This window comes from Typopeltis vanoorti, chromosome 24, assembly GCF_054136105.1.
Source record: "Typopeltis vanoorti isolate ZY-2024b chromosome 24, IOZ_Tvanoo_1.0, whole genome shotgun sequence".
Lineage (NCBI taxonomy): Eukaryota > Metazoa > Arthropoda > Arachnida > Uropygi > Thelyphonidae > Typopeltis > Typopeltis vanoorti.
The window spans coordinates 2717030-2740853 of record NC_143572.1 but is presented as its reverse complement, the minus strand read 5'-3'; the positions used below and the strand labels follow the sequence as shown (position 1 = coordinate 2740853).

Sequence of the window (23824 nt, the reverse complement as noted above, 5' to 3'; positions counted from 1 at the left end):
TACAGAGGGGTTGCTCAGGATGCTTCTCGCCATTTTGTTTAGCACCTGCTCTGCATACAAGATATTTATGGTAATTCAGAAATTCGTTGTTAAAAGGGCGTATTCATTAATCGCACATGACAGTGAAAAGATATTTCATAAATTTAAATATAAGTGGATCCCATAATGATATCCTGAACATCATACTAACAAGGATATTATGCTGCATTAGAAAGAAATACTCAAGCATTGTACGTTCTTCGGAACGAGAGAAGAGCGCTATGAATATTTAATGAGAAGTGCTTGGAAAGTAATCTTAAACTTTGTGTCCACACAAAACGGTGAACACTTAAAATGGGAAGATACGTAAAAGTAGCATTTCTGGCATGAGAATTTTCCTTTACTTAACAAAGATAAAATTATAAGTTGGATGTAGTGCAAACATGAGCGAAACTCTTCATCCCCGTCTTCGTCTTCTCATTTAACCATAGTACACCTATTGCTATATAGTATATTATTTCCAAGCATTTTGATCTTTTTTTGCTCTTGCAAATAGTCCGATGGTAAAAAAAAAAAAAAAAATTAAAATGCCTTGCCAAATTGTTGTATGAATTCCAAATACTGCATTTCCGTAAAATCAATTTGGCCAGGGTCCACGGATAACTTGAGTACATACAATTACTAAACGAATCTAACAGATTCAGAATGGATTAGTAATGCGACTTCGTATCTGGCTTAAGTAAGGTCACCGAATATGAAAATTATCACCAAGTGGTTATCTTCCGAATGAGTATGGTCTGTGAAAAAGAAATTTACTGACCTAAACCTGTAATTAAAAAAAGTAATTAATTCCTTCTTTCCTTTCTGTTTTAAGCTTACGAGTAGACCTACACCGTACCATGCAGGCTCTCGAAACCAGATCCAACAGAACAGGATGGTTAATCTTTATTCCCGCAGTCTGCTCTGGCGATATACTGCGTGTGTTCTTCTGGACGGTTTGCCTGTTTTATGGTGAAAAACCAGAGTTTCCGGTAGGAAAAAATCCTTCCACCACTGTATGAGACCGACTAATTCATCTTCAACTGAAGAGCTTTTATAAAGGTTCTTCATATCGTAGACGGGATTCGAACCCAGGTCTTTCCTACCTGCCTGAGCTAAGGGAGGCCCAATTTATTTAATTAATTAAAACAAATAATCAATATCATAATAATGGTTCAAATTAAGTATTCTACTTCCTCTTCCCAATTTACAAACTAATTCTGAAACGCACTGCAAACAGAATTTATTCATTATTTGTTAGCCAGGAGAGGACACACACTGACAGCTTATCTCTGGAATGGCGACAGGAAGGATATCCGGTAGTAAAACACAGCGCAAAATCGAAACGCACAAATAACTAGCGATAGACAGCTTGAGCTACAGACACCAAAATGGACTAAGAATAAAGTGCAGGTAAGAAAGTAAGAATTATTGTTGTCAATTATTTTGTCGAATATTAATGCTTAGTTTATATGGCAGAATAAAAACTAGAGAGGTTAAGATGCACCATACTTTATGAACAGTAAAGTTTAAACCCTAAATTATGACATTTCATTACTCTGATAGGTTGTTTTTCCACTGACCTTGGATAAGAAGGAACTATGCGACTCCAGACACCATTCTCTATACGTTAGCGTATCGTTGCTGAATATATTCCGATTTCAAAAAGCAATATTTTAGCTCATTGTAAACTATATTAAACCATGAATAGCACAAATGCAAAACTGGATATTACAATAAATAAAGTTTCACGAAAATAACTTTCATTTAGTATAAAATAAGCAGCAGTTATTAGTCTTAAAGCTAGGCCTAACCTAACCTCTTCATTAATTCTTATAAGGTTAATACTGCATTAAATTGGTGGATCTAAAAGGAATGTTTAAAGAAATCTCAACGAATGATAGCTCACGTGCAGATTTAAGGATATTTTTTATTATAGGATCTCTAAAATATCGATTGAAATTATATATATGATGGAGACTTAATTTATTGGTCCTCTCTTAATCTAAGATTGGTTCTCTCTTAATCCAATAACTCTTATTGGATTTCGATAATCACAATAAATTAACTTCTTCTAATCGTATTTTAAGAAAGCATAACATTTTAAGAAAGGATAACGGACGTAGACGAAGTGCGTACAGGTAAAGAGAAACTTTTTCGATGTCACGGTCTGAAACAAATCTTAGATTGTAATAAAGCCGTAAGTGAGAATCAGACACCGGGAAGCATGAGTGGGGACAGCGTACAAAGGTAAACTTCAAGCAAGGTAATAGGAGACGACCACGTGAATACATACGTGAGTCTAAGTGGAGCGTGATGACGAAAGCATCGATGTAAAGTGTGTGCACTTTATACTGTCTTTACTCAAAACTTTCACAACAAAATGCGCTGTTTAAATTCTTTGCGCAGAATTTTACAAACAGGAACAGGTAGTTCGACGTCGAAAGGAATTATCATTGGTACATGCAGCGTCGGTTTCAAAACGGACCGAAGTACGGCGATTTAAAAAAATATATCTTCTTTCGATTTAGAAAAAAATATTCTTTCTATTGCTGAACAAGTTGATTTCGGTTCAGTCTGAAAACTGGTTTTCGACAAAGAGACACCGTTTGGCAAGGTGATGCCTGCTGGTTATGTGCCTGTTTTTTTTCTTTTTTTTTTTTCGTGTCATAACAATTAGGAAGTAATTTATAAATAGATTTATACATTTATAAATTAGAACTAAAACTCTTTTATATTTGAACCTTACTGCAAGCACAGCACCTAGCAACAAGAAAACGAGGCTGCGTAAATATCTTCTGTATTCTCACTTTCGACCTCTGACCCTATGCAGTTGATAATAAGCCTGCTTCATCTTCATCTATAATGACTTCGCTGCTGAACGCAGTTCATTTGTCTCCGTACACGATTGAAGTATTTTTCGCCATTTTCTTTTTTTTTTTTTTTGGGTTTTTATATTTGTTGGTAAAATCGTTTAATTTTGTAATACACTCTACGGCACGTCACGCAGATCTATCAAAACGCTAGTTAACGGTCTTTACTCAGTAAAGTGACAGCAGCTAAATGCTGTCGCCTCATTCATTTTTGAACCGTCTGATGGATTTTGATGAAATTTCGCATAGTAATATTTATTAAACTTACATATAAAAAGATGAATGCGTTTGATTGCTTGTCTTCTACACAAGTACTATTTAACCTATTCCCCATTCGAATATGGAAATGCTGTGTGTTTGAAGCCTGTTTTTTGTTATTGTTGTTCACAAGAACTGTTTGTTATAGAGCTTTCTGTTGTTCTGTTATAAAAATAAAACTTACTGCATAGTAATTATTCACGTTTATATATATATATATATATATATATTATGGGATTAATGGGATTACGTTCCTGGAAATACTTTGAACTCCATAATATAATAAACTCTTTATATTCTTTAAGGTGGATCTTATCGTAGAATGGGACAACTGAAACTTGGAGAAAGTTCCATCAATTTCATTCTGGATATAATGCTCTCAGCGGAAGGATTTTTATATTCTCAAATTCACTTTCCTTCTTCCGAGAGATTTTTGAGGATATAAATACAGTATGTATTGCACGAATAATTTTAAACTACATGGACAATCAATGAAGAGAGAAGCAACTTACAAACAATCAGAACGCAGCGACTCACGGTGAGTTTTTTTTAACGTAAATATGTGTGCAATATTTTGTGACCTAAAACTAAATCATATGATAAAAAAATAAATCATGTTGATTCAATAATAAAAAAAAAAATGCTTTATTCTCACTTACGACTATGTTCTGTGATTCAGTCAGTCAGCAACCACGAGAAGGACACACATTCCGATCGGCTCGCTTCTGTGGTCTGACATTTCATACATCAAGAACGGAAAAATTTTACCATCCATAAAAACAGGGGTTCGTAAAGCGAGTGATCTTAAAGGGGAGGGGGGGGCACTACTGTATCGCCTACCAAAATTTGTCCATCAATGTGCATCGCAAGTGATGTTAAAGAAAATTTTAATGATGCTGTCTAGAGAGCAGGAAGATAAAAATATCGGTTGTGTGTTTATGTTTAATCCCGAACAACACGGATCGCTGTTAATCTCGCTATAAGTTTAGTTTATTCCAGTCTGGACATAACGTCATGTCCAGACGAACATGACGTTATGCTTCTATATTTCCATGGCAACGGTATGCTCTGCTCGTGTTGCTACTCGACAGTCGACCAACAACCCAGTCAAAAGTACTCACCATTACTATTTTTAAACGTTTGTTCGAACCTAACTTTTGCTAAACACGCTGAAACTTCCCGCGCGCTTTCCCTAGTGTCATAATGCGTCCACGCATTATGACCTAGGACAGTGATGGCGAACCTATGACACGCGTGTCAGCACTGACACACTTGAGGGTTTCAAGTGACACACCTTGGATGTTGAAAGATATTGGCATTATGATGAAAAAACTGCGATAAATTGCGTAAGATCACTCTCAGTCAAGGCGAAGGTAGGTTTATTCATTGAAAGAATTATCTTTTACAGTTAGCCTATTTCTATTTTATTTTGTAGTTAGCTTATTTCTATTTTATTTTGCAACTAGCCTATAAACAACGAGCGTTTTAAGTTTACGTTTTCTTTCTTAATCATTATAATTTGTGCATAGTCATATGATATTATAAAAACTTATAAAAATTATTATCAATATTGTACGATACAAACTCATAAATATGTACTTTATATATTATAAATCAAAGTTTTCATTTGACTTCTGTCTGAAATTCGTTCATGCATGCATTCCGAGTCTCTCGACTGAGCAATACAAGTTTTAAACATATTTGAAACCACTTTAACAGGAAATATAATTCGCAGCATTAAATATTGAATTTATCTGAGTAAATAATGAAAACATTTTTATAGTTGCAATAAATTCAGTAAATTTTGTTAAATGATGCAAATAGTAACAACTTACGATGATTGCAACAAAACCTATTAAATAGCTGCTATTTAGTAGCACGATAGAGAGGTAAAACGTAACAAGGTAGCCACAAATGTACCGGTAATAAATCTGGCAACCAGATTCTCTTCTACATACGCTTGTGAAACTTAATTTTCTGCCTTAAATAATATCAAATCGAAAGGGAGAAATAGATTGAGCAATGATATGAGCGCTGCCTGTGTAGCATTAAAATGTACACCCTATAGCCCTCCCTTCTACAAAGCAACTTTCTACCAGAACTCAGCAACAGAAAAGTCATTAAATATAATGTAAGTTTGTAATTTCACTTTATTAAATTAATTGTATAATATGAATTCATAGATTTTATATCAGCGTCCTATTAAATAAATAGCCTAATATGATATGTATAAGTCACCATCTATGATTATGTAGTTAAATTTATAATGCATGTATGCATTTTAAATATTGACACATCAACAATGTCAATATTTAAAAAAAAAAGATGTTTGACACACCTGGGTAAAAAAATTCGCCATCACTGACCTAGGTGAACCGAATTTGAAAATATACAGGATTTCTGTGAAACATCAATTATTCTTTTGAACTGCGAAAGCAAACAAAGATCGAAATATCTTTCTGGGTAATAAAATAATTGTTTGTTCTTCGAGAAGATATGACGTAATGTTTCCATGACAACAGAGTCCACTTTTACTAGTTCAATAATAAGTTTCGTGTTACTAGTACTACTTCCAAACGTTATACATCTGAGTTCCAATTTAGGATTAGTTTATCTATACATTTCAATTTTAGTGTATATGCGACATTTGATCAACGACTTTCGATGGCCATGATACCTCAGAATTCAAACGCAGCCTATATCTAGCCTATTCTGAGACCTTTTCTTGAAACTAATGTCCTGGTAAAAGTTGTGTTCTTGGGAATCTGAATACGGGCATTTCCAATCAAGGGATGTCATCCTTCGAATTACACTGCAGAATGATTGATTATAACGCACTTCATTTGCTTGGCTGACACAAAATCCTGAACCTGGTTACTGCCAGATCACTAAAGTCACCCGGACTGTTGGAGATGACCTGAGTTTTCTAAAAAACGGTAGAGTACTGTTGTAAATCGATGGAGAGTCTTTCCAAAAGATCTGCAGATATTAATAAGTTTGAAGCTGAGTTGTTACGGTGTAATTATTTTTGATATGCATGCGTTGATGTCCAAATACTTTCGAATCCGGAACGAAGGAAGAGGGATAATCCTGTTTTGAAGAGCAGGATTATTTTTCCTCTTTCCCCAATTCAGAGAAAAAAAAAATGTTTTTTTGCAGGATCTTTATTTTTAAAATCTATACTCTCATTCCAAATATGCCTCACGGAAGGGGATTTATAAGCCTCTTGTGTCAATTATACCCCGATTCAGCACTCTTTATTATTTATTTTATTTACTAATTTTTATTTCGAGTGATTTTTGAATCAAAACAAACTTATTACGTCTTTAACTCCACGCCATTCACCCGCATGCTCAATTGCTTTACAGAGAAATCATAACTCCCTCTTTCAGCCTAAGCACTGCCTTTTTCCATTGTCGCGTTCTTTCTAAGTGACAGTTAACGCACACGCATTTTTTTATTAGACATTCTTTTATAGGTGTATGATAAGAACGTTGTCTATTTATCTGCATGTAAACAAGATAGCAATAAGAGTGGAATGTTTTCAATGAATACAGATGATCCAAGCGCCTCCACAACTCTGTGTAAATAACATCGCACCGCGCTCTCTTGGTTTGAACAATATCTGGATTTTTTTTTTTAAAATTTCAGTTTCATCTAAATATTCCATGAAATAAAAGAGCACTTCAAATGAAGACCAGTTAGCCTGTCTCGTATGGTTGTGAAAGGATTTTTTTTTCTTCCTCAAATACTGATTTTTTTTAAAAATCCATCTCGCAAACACGCCGCGCTGTGACCTGAATATTACGTATTGTCGAGAGAGTGGAGATTTGAATCTAAGAGTTTATACAAGGTAGAATTCAGAACTAGGAAAATTGCAGATGTTACTATCCTGAATGTAGTGGCTGAATAAGTAAAGGGTAGCTGGGTTTCAAAACAACTAAATGTTAGAAGAGAGCCTCCTTAGCCCATTTGATTTCGATCGAGTCCTTTGGTTGGGAAGACATGGTTCAAATCCCATCTGTGACGCGAAGAAAGGTAAGTTATCCGTTCTCCTATGGAAATGGAAAGTTTTACCTTCCAGGAACTCGGCTTTTCGTTCCTCAAGGAACAGGCAAACTGGTCCCGTGAAAAAGACACACACACACACACACACACACACACACACACACACACACACACACACACACACACACTCTCTCTCTCTCTCTCTCTCTCTCCACTTGTCCTGCTTAATTGTGGACACTGCAACTGGTTCCTGGGGCCCAATTACAGTACTAGCCCAATGTTTAATTATGATAGGTGAGAGATAGATACGGACGCAATGAGATTGTTAATCTCCAAACTGGAGAAGCCAAGAAGGTTAGAAGTATTTTTTTTAAGTGTGCTATCTTCCCGATGAAGCTGTTAGTAGAGACAGCGAAACATAGACGTTTACTATTTTTACAATAAATCTACGAGTAAATCCTGTTAGTAGGTTTGGTTTCAATATTGGCCAAGATATGCTCGGTTAATAATCAAAGAGGTAAATTTTACCGAATGACTGTGCAAACAAAATAGAAGGTTGGAATGAATTAATTGTAAGCGTTATTAGTGAAGAAGCAAGTGAATTTGCCAGGTATTAGGAAGATTACAATTTCTCAGAGAGAGAGAGAGAGAGAGAGAGAGAGTTGTTGTCTGGGTAAATCGGATGTTTCATCCATTAAACATGGATCCAGACTAGTAAATACGCGCAATTGACAGATATAATACTTCAGGCTTACCGTTTCTTTTTTACGAATTCATTCGGGTAGAAAGACAACTTACAGCATCAGCTTCACTCGTCTTTAAAGGTCATATTTCCTTCGTTCATACAGTAATTATAAACAGTGTTGAGTCATTGCTATTGAGGAAATGAAAGGTTTTGTAAATTTTAAAACCCATGCTTCCGTACACTACCATTACGATATATGGAAGAAACCTTGAGTTGAACCCTTAACTGATGCACTAATCGACCAAACTAATCAGATATCTGTTCCAAATTCGACGCTGAATTACGGAGATCATGAAATTCCATAGACTGTTTGGTTGACAAGTCTTATGCGTCCGATCATTTCGCTTTAAAAAAAAAAAATAAATAAATAAAAAAATTGACGATTGTAATCAAAAATGAGCAGAAGAGACAAATATATATCGGGACCGTTGAATACATTCATTATAACCCAGAATTAACTAAAAAACGAAACCTACTTTTCTTTCTTTTTTTTTTTTTTAAAAAAACATTCGTTTGGTCCCAAGAATAAGACCTTAAAAAAAGAATATCACCATGCCCACCAAAAGAGGGAGGTAGAAAAACGCAAGGCAGAAGACAGCTGTAAATTTCACCAAGTGTTCAAAGGAAAACTTTCCCCTCCATCGCCCTGAAAATGAATCTAAGACGATGCTGTGAGCAATGTATTTGTAACCTAACACTCCAAACAAGACAGCGCCACCTATCTGCCATAACCAATCCTTCTACTTGAGCTCTCTTTTCGAAATATTTTGGCGTTCCTTTTAAAAACATTGTACGCATACTTATCATGCAGATCTTCACAAACTTGTAGACGTAGTTTAAAATACATTCCGACAAACACCATCTTCTACGACGGAGTAAGCGCGATCACCCGTATATTATAATATAACTGTGTAACGCTCTTTCCCCTCCCACACGTGCGTCTGTACCGTAGTAGTGTTTTCAACTTGCGCACGAGCGGAGCTTTCCCGTTGTTATCGATCCACAGCGCTTCGGGAAAGCTGCGTCGTTGTTCCGTATGGCGGAGTCACTCACGGCATGGCGACGGTACACGAGAACGACGTCGCTAGTCTCAGGTAAGGTAACATGCTATTCATTTATTCTTTATTCAACTGATTTTTTCAAAAAAGAATAATTTCAAAACTAATTTTCGTCATTGGTGAATTAGCTTTAAACCACATATGTAAATGCAGTCAAACGAAAGGGATGTAAGTAGGAGCAGTGCTTTGGAGTAGGCTTATTACTTCATGTGGTAGAAACAGGTGTGTGTTGTTAGAGGGAAGGGAGGAATTTATGGACTCCATTCGTTTGGTGGCATAAATAAAAATTTGCATTGTGATTTCTTCCCAATAACGTATCATCCCTTTAAATACTTCTACTTTAAATAGAAAAGAAATTTGGCATTGATGAAAGGCTCAACGATGGTAAACCAGATCGAATACTTGGCAGAGAACTAATTTTTTGAGTAGCTATTCGAAAATAGAACACACAAACAAGGGTATTGTTTGTTATTGTACGCAGTTAAACATCTTGTAGAGGTTTTCAACAACTACATGCACATTTATATATACATCTCGAAACATATCAATGATTATACTCTATCCAAAAAAAGATGGGGTACAACTTGAGTGTATTACAGTGAAAGACCTAATTCGGGACATTGAACAAGAACTCCGTCGAAAGTGTGTATGTGTGTATATATAAACACTATTATTGTTATTATACAAATACCTCCTGGAGTCAAGACATGTATCTTATTTTACATGTCGAACTAATGTATTTATGTCAGCCCTAAAAAAAAAAAAAAAAAAAAAGCGTCATGCAGTTTGTAAACATTAACTTTAAAACAGCACTTATTTGCTTGTAGCAAAAATTTGTTTGATATACTTACATACGGTGACTTAGGTAATAGCGCCAGGTGAAACCGATTATTACGGTTATGTTCAGTATAATGTAAAGCAAAGCATAAAGTAACCAAGTGATTATTTATAAAGTTTATCTAGCTGTCCCCCCCCCCCACTTTTTCCACTTAGAATCTTCAAGGTCATCGTACTAAATCCAAAATGGCATATCATGTAAATTCTCCGAAGCTATTTTACACGGAAGATTGGAATATACGCTAGTGTATGTTGAAGCACACGTTTCATTCAACAAGTGACAGTTTTTCTCCAAGTTAATATCTCGCTTTAATCAGATTAGATATTTGATATTTTCTACCCGGTTGAAAAAAAACTGTACAGAACTGTCAGAACCTAAAAATTAATATTTAGAATAGATCGAACAACGCTTTCGTATTTTTATAGCAAGTTGAACTACCAAAAGATTGATTTATTACTACGAAACGAAAGTTTAGATATTACGATGGCTACGTCACTTGTTAAGAAGTCGATTTACATGTTCGATGACTTATTTGCATTAAAAAAATTAAGTTTGGATATATTTGATGATTTTCAAGATTGGATGTATACGGTAAACATAAAAGGTCGCATGTAATTAATAATTAAGTATAATAGCGAAATATGGCATCATTAATTATTCTGCTAATGTTAATATACACAAATACTTTTATCATTCTCACTCACAAGAGGGTGCAAAATCTAATATCAGTGCAGTATATAAGCAATAACAAGCAAATGAAATCACGCATCTATTAACTAACTTTTTTTTATTATTATTTAACTTCTGTCATAATTACTAATAGTCTCAATCGACTAAAACAACAAGTAATTATTTGATTTATCACGTTATGGATATATGTTTTAGGATATCTAGAAATGTCTCATTCCACCCAAACTATTAAACGAATATTCAGAGGTGTGTAAAAAAAAAAAAAAAAAAAAAAAAAAAAAAAAACCTCTGCTACCTGCCTATATTTCTGTTTGTTTCGAATAAGTCTGACGAATTCATTTTTTTTTTTTTTTTGCTTAAACTAATATTAGGAGAAACACACACACACACCAAAATTCGATGACAGACTGCACGTACTATTTTCAGGAAAAGCTCAACCTTGTAGGTACCAATTGATAGACCTTGGTAACTGATCGCGTGTTCAACTAGCTATAATGCAAAAGACTAGAAAACATGCGTGAGTAGCAGGGCGCTTGCATACACACGGTCTGTAGCGTGCTTGCATTTCGTGGCTGCATTCACTCAGCTGTAAATAGAATAAGAATGAGTTGTGCACTACTGTGTGTGAGCGAGAGATTTCAGAGGCTAGGCTATAGAAACTGGTAAACACTGTACAGTACTCTTATTTAGAATATAAATAAACGGCAGGGAAGCGTTATCTTATATAATGTTGATTTTATAATATACTGTATATAATTTTTGTTGGTAAGTAGAAATCTATCATGGCATTAAAAAACCGTTTAAGGTACAATAAATTAATTGAACCTACATTTACAAAAATATATAGTAATACTTAAGCAGTAGCATAAATGTACAGAGAAATGTTAATATTTGTTGCTAGCGTCATATTAGCTATGTGTACATTTTTATGCTACTATTAGAAGATATACTTAGACATCTTTCTCTCGTCCTTGAGTGCATATGCTGGAAAAATTGTTTCCTACATAATTGGGTCCCGGGGGGGAGAGAGAAGGTTGATGTACAACTTTAATAACTATAATAATATAGTAGTTATGGCTAGTGACAGTTGAAAGCGTGCCTGAAGAGATAAGTCGAAATGTGTTTGGACAAAGTACTGTAGTGCAAAACTTATCGTAAACACGCTGTTAAGAATTAAGAACTGAAGTAGTTGCCAATGGCGTTAAAGTTGGAATTCCTTGTCACAATATTAAGTATTTTTCACAACTGGACTTTAACATCTTAAAGAAGAAAGTGGGTTCAAAGTGCGAGGTCTCCTTGATTGTTTTCCAGTGTTTAATTACAAGTGCAGTTAAAGAACCAGAAAAACGTATTAGTGAATGCTTCCTTCCATTCTTAGGTTTCATTTATCCCGTAATAAAATACCGAGGCTGGCGATATTGTTTTAATATTAATTCGAATATCATGTCTGCTTTCACATGTTCTTAGTCCAGTCTCATACAAGAGTCAATCGAAAAGTCTTGACAACACAACATTGTTTATTTGATGCTTTGTGGTGTTAAGTATTTTGGTATTAGTATTAAAAATGAAAGTTAACTCCAATAAAAATTATAAAAGAAACCAAAAACCACTCTACCGAAAAAGGCACTTTCACATCCATTTCATCAATATTTATGGTATGAATGTTCATATAAATGATGCAGACGATCACACACAAACATTTCTACAAGGCTTCATATTTTTGACTGAACTCCAGATTTAATCAACAACAACAGTTCATCTGAAGTTTCAAATCCAAATTATGTGATATAATGGGGACCAGAACTCCAGTCTTATTCTCATATCAAGTATATTCTAAGTTTTGCATTTATTGCATGATTATTATCAACAAATCCAAAAAACAAACCGGTCTTTTGTCCAAATAGCAATCATATCGTTTCCTTGCATTATGCCATCAGGCGTATGAAATCTTGCTTAACTATGCTTTTACCATCTTTCTCTAGATGGCACCACTGTTACAATAAAAGATGAAGCTGGCGTTCTGGCATCATGCTTCTTTATCCCTAATCGTGCACGGAAAACCAAGGCACATTACCTACCATACCGGAAAAGAGATAAGAAGAATGTTAATCCAGATAGCAAAAAAAGTTTGCAATTCTTAATGGTACATACCTCCTTTATTATGCTGGGAATGAATAATTGTGCTCCAGGACTTCTCTGCATTGAGATACATACTCAGCTAGCATGTATCTCAATGCAGAGAAGCACGTCAACATTTAGCCTGTCCAAAATAATAATAATAATGGGGACAAATCGAACAGCAACTTCTTCGCTGTATAGAGGCCCATCAATTTATGACCGACAGTATGGATTCCACCACTCGAGTTCTCTGGCAGATCTCTTAGTTTGCCTCGCCTGCTTCTGGACCTTACACGTTCCACAGAAAGATTTAGAGAAACCTGTACTCTTGATATTTCCAAAGAATTTAATCTAGCATCGAAGTCTGCTCAGTAAACTGCTATTCTTTCGGTCTACCTTCCTCTAACTGATAGTCGGATTCCAATCTGCTGATTCACAGTGTGCAATGGGGAATGTTCCCCCCCCCCCTTCAGCGATGCAGTAGCGCACCAAGCCTCTGTTCTTCTCCTATACATAACCTCCCATTGACCAATAATCCTATCCACAGTTTCGCTGATAATACTCTACTCGCCTCCAATTCGAAAAACTATGCAGCGTACAAATATCCTAAGCTTCAAGATATTTTACAACCAGTACTTTAATTACTGATCTCCATATCGTTCTTCAGTGGAGCAAAATGAATTGCTACCAGAAAAAAGTCTTGGCTTTTTGGAGTGCTATACCAAAATCCTCCCTAAGAATTCTTAATGCTATATAGAAGAGCGTGTTTCGACTGACAGGTGATTCCTCCCTCAGTGACTCACTTCAGTCATTATCTGTCTGTTTCGGCTCTGGTGCTTCCAGTGATCCTGCTCTACCAAATTGGCTTATCATTCCTCTACTTTTTTTAAATTAGGTCTGTTAAAACATGAATAGCAGTGTCCAGCACATTTCACAATACAGCTGCTAACTTAGGAAATTTGCTTCTTTTTTGTATTCCATTCTGCCTCTGTTCCCTAATTACTACAACCTCGAGCTTCAAGAAAAACAATATTCTCTTCCGCCATTCCTACAATCCTTGATTATATCCTACACGTGGTGCTACAACTGAAGGCTAGGGTGAATTGATACAAAAAAGAAAAAAATATATAAATGAAAGATCAACCCTTAACGTTTCATTTTTCTGCCAGGTGAAGGCACTTATTGGCTGTTATAGGATATTTAAAGGATTGGTTCCTTTTGTCCATGTTCAAGAGCCAGAGCAAACAGTGAAGTGTCGCCCCATTTTCTGAGACCCAAAACCTATGGAATGGCTTTTTACCAATCAGTGAATGGTAAGACTAGTTCAATCACTGGCAGTCAAATGATGCGGAAAGATCTAATTGGCCAATATTACTGTTCACATCACGAAAAGAAAAGAAAAAAAAAAGCACCACTACTATTACAGCGAGTGTGGAAAAGCTTCAGCTGAACAAAATGGCTATGCATGCTGCAGTCAACCCTCAATATCTGCAGTGTTGATGCATCTCCAGCATCAACGCTGCAGATAATTTTTTTTTTTTTTAAATTATCATTGCATTACCACATACAGGAAGACTCTGCGTCTAGTGTGGAAAATACCTCTCTTGGCCACTTTCCAAAAAAAAAAAAAAAAAGTTCTTCACGAAAAGTGTTATTGATGCTCTCAAAACATCAAATTAATCATTTTTGCGGACTGCACTGTCAATGCCGAATCATATCGCGACACATCGCAACGTTGAGTGCTGCCATCCAACAAAAACGTCTGCATTTGCCGCCGTAAGTGCTCCTGCTTCACGATAAATGCGGTAGGGATACTAGGTCCCTCATTGCTCTCCCGATAGAATTTTTCCGATGATTCCATCTGCTCTTCCTTTCTGAAGAAGGACCTTGCTAGTAGTATCATCCCAAGAGAAGAGGCAAATCGGCTGCTGATAATTTCGTTGGTAACCGCCCACGTGTGATGGAGATATTCACAGAATTTGTGAAATAATGGAACAACAACAAAAAACTTTTTGAAAAATTTGAAAAATTACTTAAAGATCCGTCTTTTATTTTTGTTTTCCAAATTTCGTAACACTACAATATATCGAATAAAAATATTGAAAAGACATCGATTTTGTTTTACCGTTTTACCTGATAAGTGTATAAGGGAAACAGGAGGATGAATGATGACCCCAGAGGGCATCAGTCTCGAGAAAGAGAAAAAAAACTTCACTACAGTCTGATTGCATCTTTGATATTATTTTCGATCTTCATACGTTCATGAAGTTTGAATTACAACTCATCGTAAATGCGATCCATATCAACCATTTTAAGAATTAGATTGTGTTTCGGTACGTGCGTAAACACAGGACTTCTAATGTTAAATCGATCCCCCAGACTGTTATCTGAAGCGTGTGCCGTGGTATAGATACAAACGCGTATCAATCAAAGTAACATGATGAATAAAGCAAGAAACCAGATTAAAATGGAACACGTTGATGTCAAACAGATTTTATTTTCTCGTGTAAATTATTTACAGATTTTGCTTGGCTTTCCCATTTGATTAAAGAAATAAGTATATTTGAAAGCCTCCTTACTCTTACCTACCTTGTAGTTTTCGTTTTATTATCTGAATTAAAGCACCTAGTTACGAGAGCTGCATTTGTTTTTTGACACGAGAGGGAGCAAGAATAAAACCTGAATGAAAACGAAATAAAGCATAACTGTTTATAACAAATAATCCTATTAATATTGTATGTTCTTCCAAGGGTGTTGTTTATTCATTTGCGTATTAACTGTTATTTCTTCCCTTTCCCGGTTACGTTTCGAAATAATCTGAAAGTAAGAATGGAATTTTTAGAATAGTGATTTTAAGTAAATGAGGAATCAGAAATAAACTATTTGCATTAGTAGCCTCGACACCAACGAAGCGTGCGTGTGTGTGTAAATTAAGCAAATGCTGTTCAGAAATCATTTAAGATGACTTGCTTTTCTGCGATTATGAGTAAGTAAATAAAAAAAAAAAAAGTGTGATTTCACCCCTTCTTAGCAAAATTTGCGCTGTCAGAAAGTTTTCATGACGTATTTGAATGAAAAGGCATGTTCGAACCCAAATATAGAGAAATAAAGAGAGAAAATTTTGAATATTTTAACAACCGCGTTCGTTTAGGAAAGAAGAGAAAAAAAATATTCTGAATTATGGATGAGAGCAACGCCAGGTAATTTTGCTTTAATGTTGCAGAAGATCAGCAGATCTGATCCATTTTTAATGGGCGAATTTCGGTTTATTTTTAAACGTCGGACACATCCCTATTATTATAAGATCAAATTATTATAAAGGTTTTGGGTCGAGAGAAATTCAGGATTACTGTAAGTCTTTGTTAATGTCGTCATGACCACAATCACCTAAAAATGCTAAAGCGAAGTTCGAGTATTTTCAGCCGAAATAAATTAACTTCTACATGCCCGTTAAATGCTCTGTAGCGTACTTTGTGAGCCTTAAATTATTGCGCCGTAACGGTTACCTTGCCAACATTGCCACTTTGTCAGATGGTAATCGTTATAGGTCGTGGAAGCCTGCTGGCTTAATTATGTGTAGCTGAAACGAACAAATATAGACTGCGTGGTGGTGGGCCTGCATAAAAGGTAAGTTCCATCAGAGATATTAAAACTGATGGATTCATTTGTCCATAATAGAAATTCAGTGTTAATTATCTAAAGCTGTGTTACATCAAAGTGAAATTCTGTTTTTATGAAGAAATTACGTAACTGGACAAGAAAGCGGCTGATAAAACTTGCCTTTTCGAAGTCGTCTTTTCAACACGTGGGCAGAACATTATAACATGCATTAATTGATTGGCGTTGATAAAGATGACTGAACACACTTAGCGGACGTTACGAGATTCAGTTTCTGAAAGAAACTTAACTGTAGTGATGCTTTCAAGACTCGACATGTAATTTGTACGGCCAAAAGCAAACTTTCAATAGTAATTTGAAATTAATTTTCTCGTTTCGACAAAAGATGTTCCCATTGTGTATTTGATCTACTCAATGATATACTCCATTGAGGCTTCACAGTATTAGGACGTATGACGAATAATATTACGTATTACGAATAATATTCATATGTGTTATTGCGTATGACATATAGTTTCATAAATAATAGTTTCTTCTGATGTAGAATGTGCGGGGGGGTTGCCATTAGCAACGGAACGATTGATAATTTATATGAACCGCTGACCTATACCCAGGACACACACTACGCATTTACTTTTTCAGTTGTACTTATTCAACTGGCGTCTCACTCCCATACCGCAGGGACGAGCTCTTCCGTCGAAAACAACTAGGTTCGATGTTCATCGTAGTGCAATGCGGGGGAAGAATTTTAAGTACTTTTCGATTAAAAGGCGAGTTTAGTGATTTATATGACAATAATTGTTTTTCTTCCTATAAAGCAATACAAACCTCCGGGGAACACGCAGGCTACAGACTTGCTCACTTCTTAGTCTTAATTGCTTTGGTTTACGTATTCTGAACAAACAATCTAACAGTGGCTCAGCATTGAATATCGTCAGTAGTTCTCCATCGAGTTACAAAAGGCGTCGTCTGAAATCCCTTTTTAGTTTAAAATTTTCTTTTAAAAAATCTTTTATTTTTATTTAAAAAATTGAAATTCTTTTAAATATGAATAAATTGCGCTTGTTTTTCTAATTTTGCTCACTTATTGTACCAGTGTTCTTTAAGTCCTCAACAACGCCAATGCTCATTGCCCCCTTATACAGTTCCATATTTACTAACCCCCTCCGTCTCGTCTTCCATCTTGCTTTGAATAATTTCTTCTTAACAACAGAAAATCTCACAAACTTATTTCTGTTATCACTTTTTCTTTCTGTCTATCAGGCTCTCCTGCAGATGACAGGAGGGCTTGATAGACAACTTGTCCTCACAGTGAGTGGCCGCTGTTACCAATTAGGAAAAAATTCTTTTTTCCTAAAAAAAATGATTTTTTAAAAAATTATTTTGTATAGGCAGCCCCCACTTAAAACTTCACAGGCCGCCACTAAGACAGGCGGCCCGTGAAGTCAAATAATATCAGAAGTTCAACTTCTGATATTATTTTAGCCCTTTCCTGAACCTGTTCTAGTATGTATTGGGGGGGGGGGCAATACTTCTTTCATATCTCCTTGTGAATGTTCTCATCTCAACAATGTGTATCAGCGGAAATCATTCCTGTATTGTTATGCATGGATGCTAGTGGATAAACTGCTGAATCCCCCCTCCCAAATTATAAAACCTTAAACTTGGTAGTACTGAACTAGTAATAACACTCACAATATAAGCCTGTTTACTTCCTCTCGGAAAGTCAGGTAAGTTTAAAATGAAATTTAAAATTATGGAAATAGTTTAAAATAATTTGAATGCCTTAAAATTGTATTGAAGATATATTTGTTTTTATTTGCACGACAATAAACATGTCATCCTAGGTAGTTATAGTAGCTTGAGGTCTTGCATAACTGTTTAAACAACGATGTCGTGCATAAGTTTTCACAGCATATCTTTGCCACGTTAATCACCGAAAAACCATCTCATATTGTATAACATTCTAATCTAACTAAATTCCAAATTCGATATGCATGCTAACCTCAGGCGAGGAGCGCGTTCTTCCACAATAACAGTTGGCTGGCATCTTATTAAACACACAACGGAAAACTGCATTTTATTTTATTTTAATATTTCTGTCCCAGAGAGCTTCAGATTGTATAATAGTGCTGTGGGTCGACTGAGGTATGGCAGAAAAGAAATGATTCTCCTTTCGAATGTTAGTTTTTGGAAAATGCTATTGGTTGGAGCCTTCTCCACAAATAGACACGAAATTTAGCTGAAATTGGGGATGATGGACTGAGAGTGATAATGTATAGATCCAAGTTTGGATAAACAACGCCCATGGACATATCCATAGGAGTAGAACAGACAACTCACTTTCTGTGATAATACACACACACCGTGTGTGCGCGCGCCAGAAGAATACACTGTCAGCATTTGATTTTTGCGCTGTTGGATTGAATCAAGAATTTCTGATCAAGGACACATGAGAAGTATTTCATACTAGAATGAAGCTTATTTTAACCGATAAACGTCTGGCGTGGAAGAAAAAGATTTTTTCCTTAGCCGGTGCAGTTGTATCTGAGAGAGATTTATGCTGGACAGAATTTGGAGTTATTTTTTATTCCCTAAAGGAAATCATGTTGGTAATAAGGAAAAATTTGGCTTTGGAATTCATATGGAGATTGATATATAAGGAAATGGATCTGAATATTCTGAAAATCTTGGGCATTCGTGCATTGTAAACGGGTAAATTTCCCTCAGAGTTCCCTTCATTATAGAATTAGTGATTTGCTAAGGTCTTTGTGCCAAATACGATCAAACGACGTCGGAGAGATATCCAGAAGAATTGTCTGTTCAAACCTCTTCTTGGTGTTTGTCCCCAGAAGTAATGCCGAGTCAATTTATACGCTCTGGAACAAACAGAATTTAGGATTATATTCAGCAAGAATTTTTTGCCTCAGATTTCTTCAAAACCCATTAACTGATTAGGAAATAAAGACGCGACTGTCAGGGAAATGACCTAACGATAGCTACTCTTTGTAAAAAAAAAAAAAAAAAAAAAAAAAAAAAAAAAAAAATTCTAAATTCTAGTTAGCAACGTGTATATATATTATACAGGATATAATTGCGTGACTATGCACCGAAACATTTCATATTTTCATGCACCCCTTCCCAGCATCATCGGAACGTAATTATAGCGGTAAAAAATAAATGACCCCCCCCAAAAAAAAAAAACACTCCTAAATATATACTAAAAGCTGGATCTAATATCCACTTTACTTATATAACATTTCTAATAATTGAAGTATAAATGAGCATTGGATGCAACTTAATTTCCAACATAAACAAAGTGTTCGTTTTTTATTTCATTTAATCATCAGTATCATATTCTTAGTGGTTCCCAACTGCTAGCTCTCCCCAAAAGTACATTTCTTCCGAATATTTGCCAGACTGACATAGAATGTCAGAGACTGGATCAAAAAATCTTTTCCTCCTTTTTCTGTTTGGTTTTTACGCTCTGTCTCTCTCTTCTCCACTAACTCAAACTGCGCAAGCAGGAGGTGCTCATCATTAGCCTAAAAACAACATCTTTCCTGCCAAAATACTAGGTAGCACTTACTTGCCAACAAACTTCACCTGTTCTTGGCAGGCAGGCTCCATTTCCAGATCAGTTCTAATTCTTCCAATTCCCGTATTGATAACCATGGCAAGAACTACTCGCCCCCCCATAGTGCCTCTAGTTTTTGCCAAAAAGAAATCAGAAGAATTCTGAATAACTTGGACACGAACAAGGTGTTGATGACCTATTAGTGCTAAAACTGTTTTCTGGAATTAACCTATCTTTTCTGCTCGAATACATCTATCCTACAGTCTGCAAAAAAACCTACATCCAGCTCATTCCAAAGAAAGGTCACAGAAATCATCCAGCAAACTCCAACTGTTCTCACTTTGGTTCTCTCAAAACTATGAAGGTCACCAACAACTTCTACACCCCCTGGTGGACCACCAGCAAATTAGCTAGCAACATGGATTTCGCCACTCTCAATCTTTAACTGATTTAGCATTCACCATCATACTCTGGACTGAAGTCATGGAAAGGTTCAGAGGAACTCGTGGTCGTGTCATGTGTTTCAAGGTATTTAGGATCGGATCTGCTTAGCAAGCTAAGCAGATCCGATCCTTGGACCGTTTTTTTGCACTGGGTTGGATCCGGAACCTTGGACTGTTTTTTTTGCACTGGGTCGGCCATAACGTAATGTATGATGATAGATTCCCCTACCAATACGAGTATTCCAAGGATTCTGTATACTTTCGTCTACCTATATATAAATGACTTGCTCTCGGTGATTTCATATCCTATCCGTAGCTATGCTAATAACAGATCACACCACTCTTCCTTCTCATTTGACAAACCTTGACGGTTCGGTTATCAGAAGGATATTTATAAGATTTTTCTTCTTGAGTTGACCTGCACCTCTGGCCTTTCCTGGCAGAAATACATTTGTCATAACGTCTACAGCCCCTCCCCCCTTTAAAAAAAAAAAAAAAAAAACTCTGTGTCCTTTTCGACACAAGGCGTTGCTTGTCCACCTACAAGTGCTAATATTCTGTAAATCTCAGATCCACCTAAACATGGAATACTACTCGCACATTTGAGTTGGTACACCTAAAGTCTTACTAGCATTGGTTGATGCCATAGAATTACTCAAGTCCCTCATAGACGTTCATTTTCTGTCTTGTGGCTCTTCTGCAGGAACTTTCATAGTCACTGATCTACTGAATAGGCCACATCATTCTCCCCTTTCTTCCAGTGAAAGAAAGGAGCAGCTGCTGTTCAAAAACCCCATCCACCTCCAAAATTATCGAACTAACTTATCCTCTCCAGATTCCATCTTTATTCAAATTTAACTTTATGCAGTTCAACTTCCACAACAGGAAATCGAATGCGTGCAACCCTAACTGGCCTTCACACATCTGCGTTCATTAAACGAGTCTGAACATACGCAAAATATTTGTTGTGAACAAAGTCATCCAAACAGCAAATGCCTTCACCAGAATCTTCGATCATTCTGCTCATCTTCCAATACTTTCTTCACTAAAATACTTTGGGTAATGCTGCTGATATTAGGTCATTCAAACTGCCAACTTTTTCTGTAGAAAGCATCCGTTGAGCTAGATGACTGAGACCTTCAGAATATTCGTCATTCCCTTTTAGATTCTTCGTTGTGCCTAAGCTTTCCTTTCCCATCCCCCACTGTGGGGTTTAGTTGTAGTTACGTAATTACGCTTCATTCATGGAACATATCATGCTATGGAAGAGCAATTTCCTCTCTCAAGAAACAACTCAAAATCGAATTATTCTCGTATCATATTGCTGTGCCCATATAAATGTCAAGGAATGATCGATCTCCTTAAATTTTACCCCTCAAACTGTTGCTTTTAGTCTTCCAAGTCGAACTTGCTACGATATATTACTGAAGTTATTCCTAATCGGCATGCGTTGTCTTTGATCCCTGTCTTTCTTCGCAGGACAGTTCATTCATAATGAATCAACCGAAATTTTATCAAAACAAAAATCTCCATCTTCCCTCTCAGGCAACACGAGATTTGCATTAATTTCATATAGATCATAAATCGAATTAAAGGTCGCAAATGCTGGTTGTCCAAAAGGGAGGTGAAAGTATTTTTGTTTTGTTTTTTCCCACGCTTGAATAGCAGATGTGTTTTCTCTCCTCATTTCTCTCCCTATCTCTCCTCAATCACCAAGCAAAATATACCTCTCACAATCTTTCATGTTTGAGAGAGATCAGAAGTTGGATATTAAAAAAAAAAAAAAGTTCCTTACAATCTTGGGGGGGAGGGGGGAAGGTGACCCATCAGCATTTACGTTCAGATAAATAACTATTCAGCAGTGGCTTGTGATGTAACCATTGTTTTCAGTTAGATTAATACTTCTAATACTTGTTTATTTATTTATTTTTTTGTGTATTTTATAGATTCGCACGAATAAATGATATTTTTGCTTTAGAATTCAACATACATGACCCTTGCCTACTACAGTTAGTTTTCCCTGAGCATTAACTCGAAAACCCTTCAAAGTGGCTAAATCCTTAGGGATGAAAAAAAGCATCAAATGTACGAGAGTAACTTTAGCTTGCCAATCAATTATAACTTACGAATTTCCTGCTGCAAACTGGAATGTGTTTTCTCGCAATCTTTAGGTATGCATTATGAAATATTGATTAGAATGGTTTAAAAGAAAAAAAAATCCATATTTTTGGAAACTGTGCTGCCAACCACGTTTTCGCTGAGAAAGCAGAATTTATAGGAGAGTTATCCTGTTGGGAATATTGTTTTCGCTTTAGGTTTTGAATATTTCATCCTTTCTGATTAAAATAGTAAATCATGTAAGTGCCAAGTACGAGCTTTTCAGGCTCTTTCTGCAAAACAGTTTTTAACTCTTTGGCATAAAATCTCTGAAATATAAAAACTTTGAAATATTGATTACTACCAAGTGTTTCCAGTCCTGAGTATTCGACGCATTTCCGTCAATTTCTTTTTATCTTTTCGGTTTGAATGAATACGTGGATGGGGTCGATTTTAACGAACACGTAAGCAAAATACCAAACCGTGTTCGATGAATTGTAAATGTTTTCTGTAGCGTTCAGATATTCGAGCGATATGCTGACATTTGGATGACTAGGTATTTTAGTTTTCTTCATTCATAAACCATTCCCCTTCAGAGAGAACAGTCCTTCAATGAAAACGGTTCTATTTGAAAGATGTAGCTGCCAGTGGATCCACTTTAATTACAGCTGACCTCTCTTTCACCTGGACGACGTATTTTACCAATGTTCTTGATTCTGTTCAAGTGCTAATTAGCACTCATAACTTGTTTTCATGTTTCACTTACGGTATGGCCCGTAGTAGCACATGGAATAGCTTGAATTTCCTTCACGACATGATCAAATAGTTTCAAAGAAATGACCAAAGTCTCGTTTCTCTTCTCAAGTACTTCAATTATTTCTGATGACATTGAAAAATAGACTGCAATGAAAGCGATACGAATCGTTGAGCACCCGTTCTTTACATAAACAAAGTTGGTTTGAAATTCGAATGGAAGAAGTCATCTTTAAAGGATCTGTCATCGGTCTCGGATATCTTTTCAAAAGTTTGTAGTGGAATATAGTGTAACAGAGGTCCGTGTCCTTTACTTCATCAGAACTGAATGAAGAAAGTTCAGGTGCTGTCTCCTTCAATATGGAATGCGATGAAGTTTTTAGAAACTTGAATATTATAGTGAAGAGAAGAAAGATGAGTTTGGCTAAATATGTCAGAAACAGATTTCTGTTATCATCCCTCGCATTTTTCTTTTTCCGTACTAAATTTCTCCTTAATTCATTGCACGAGGTCGTTTAAACATTCGAAGACATTTTTTGATAAAAGTGTATTCCTTCATCCTAGTTTTTCTTGTGTATTTTTATTTTTTAAATACCTTTTTAAAGAATAATTTTCTAAAATTCTGTTGAGGAATACCAGCATCAGTGAAGCTTTGCACATAAAAATCTGTGAAAAGAAGCAAGCTGTGACGAGCCATGTTCTCGCTAACAGTGTATTTTTGCTTCATCAT

At 35.9% G+C, this 23824-nt stretch overlaps 1 protein-coding gene across 4 annotated transcripts in view; it reads left to right on the top strand.

Annotated features, from left to right (window-relative positions):
* Positions 1-1325: 1325 nt before the first annotated feature.
* LOC150092889 (beta-1,4-glucuronyltransferase 1-like) overlaps positions 1326-23824 on the top strand; it is an 84686-nt gene continuing 62187 nt past the window's right edge. For 2 of the 4 annotated variants that reach the window (XM_090413696.1, XM_090413697.1), the window contains exons 1-2: positions 1326-1431; positions 3455-3687. The gene's annotated coding sequence lies outside the window, so the exon portion shown is untranslated. Of the gene's footprint in view, positions 1432-3454; positions 3688-8691; positions 8997-11143; positions 11254-23824 lie in introns of those variants that run through there. The other 2 variants (XM_090413695.1, XM_090413699.1) reach the window with 2 other exon arrangements.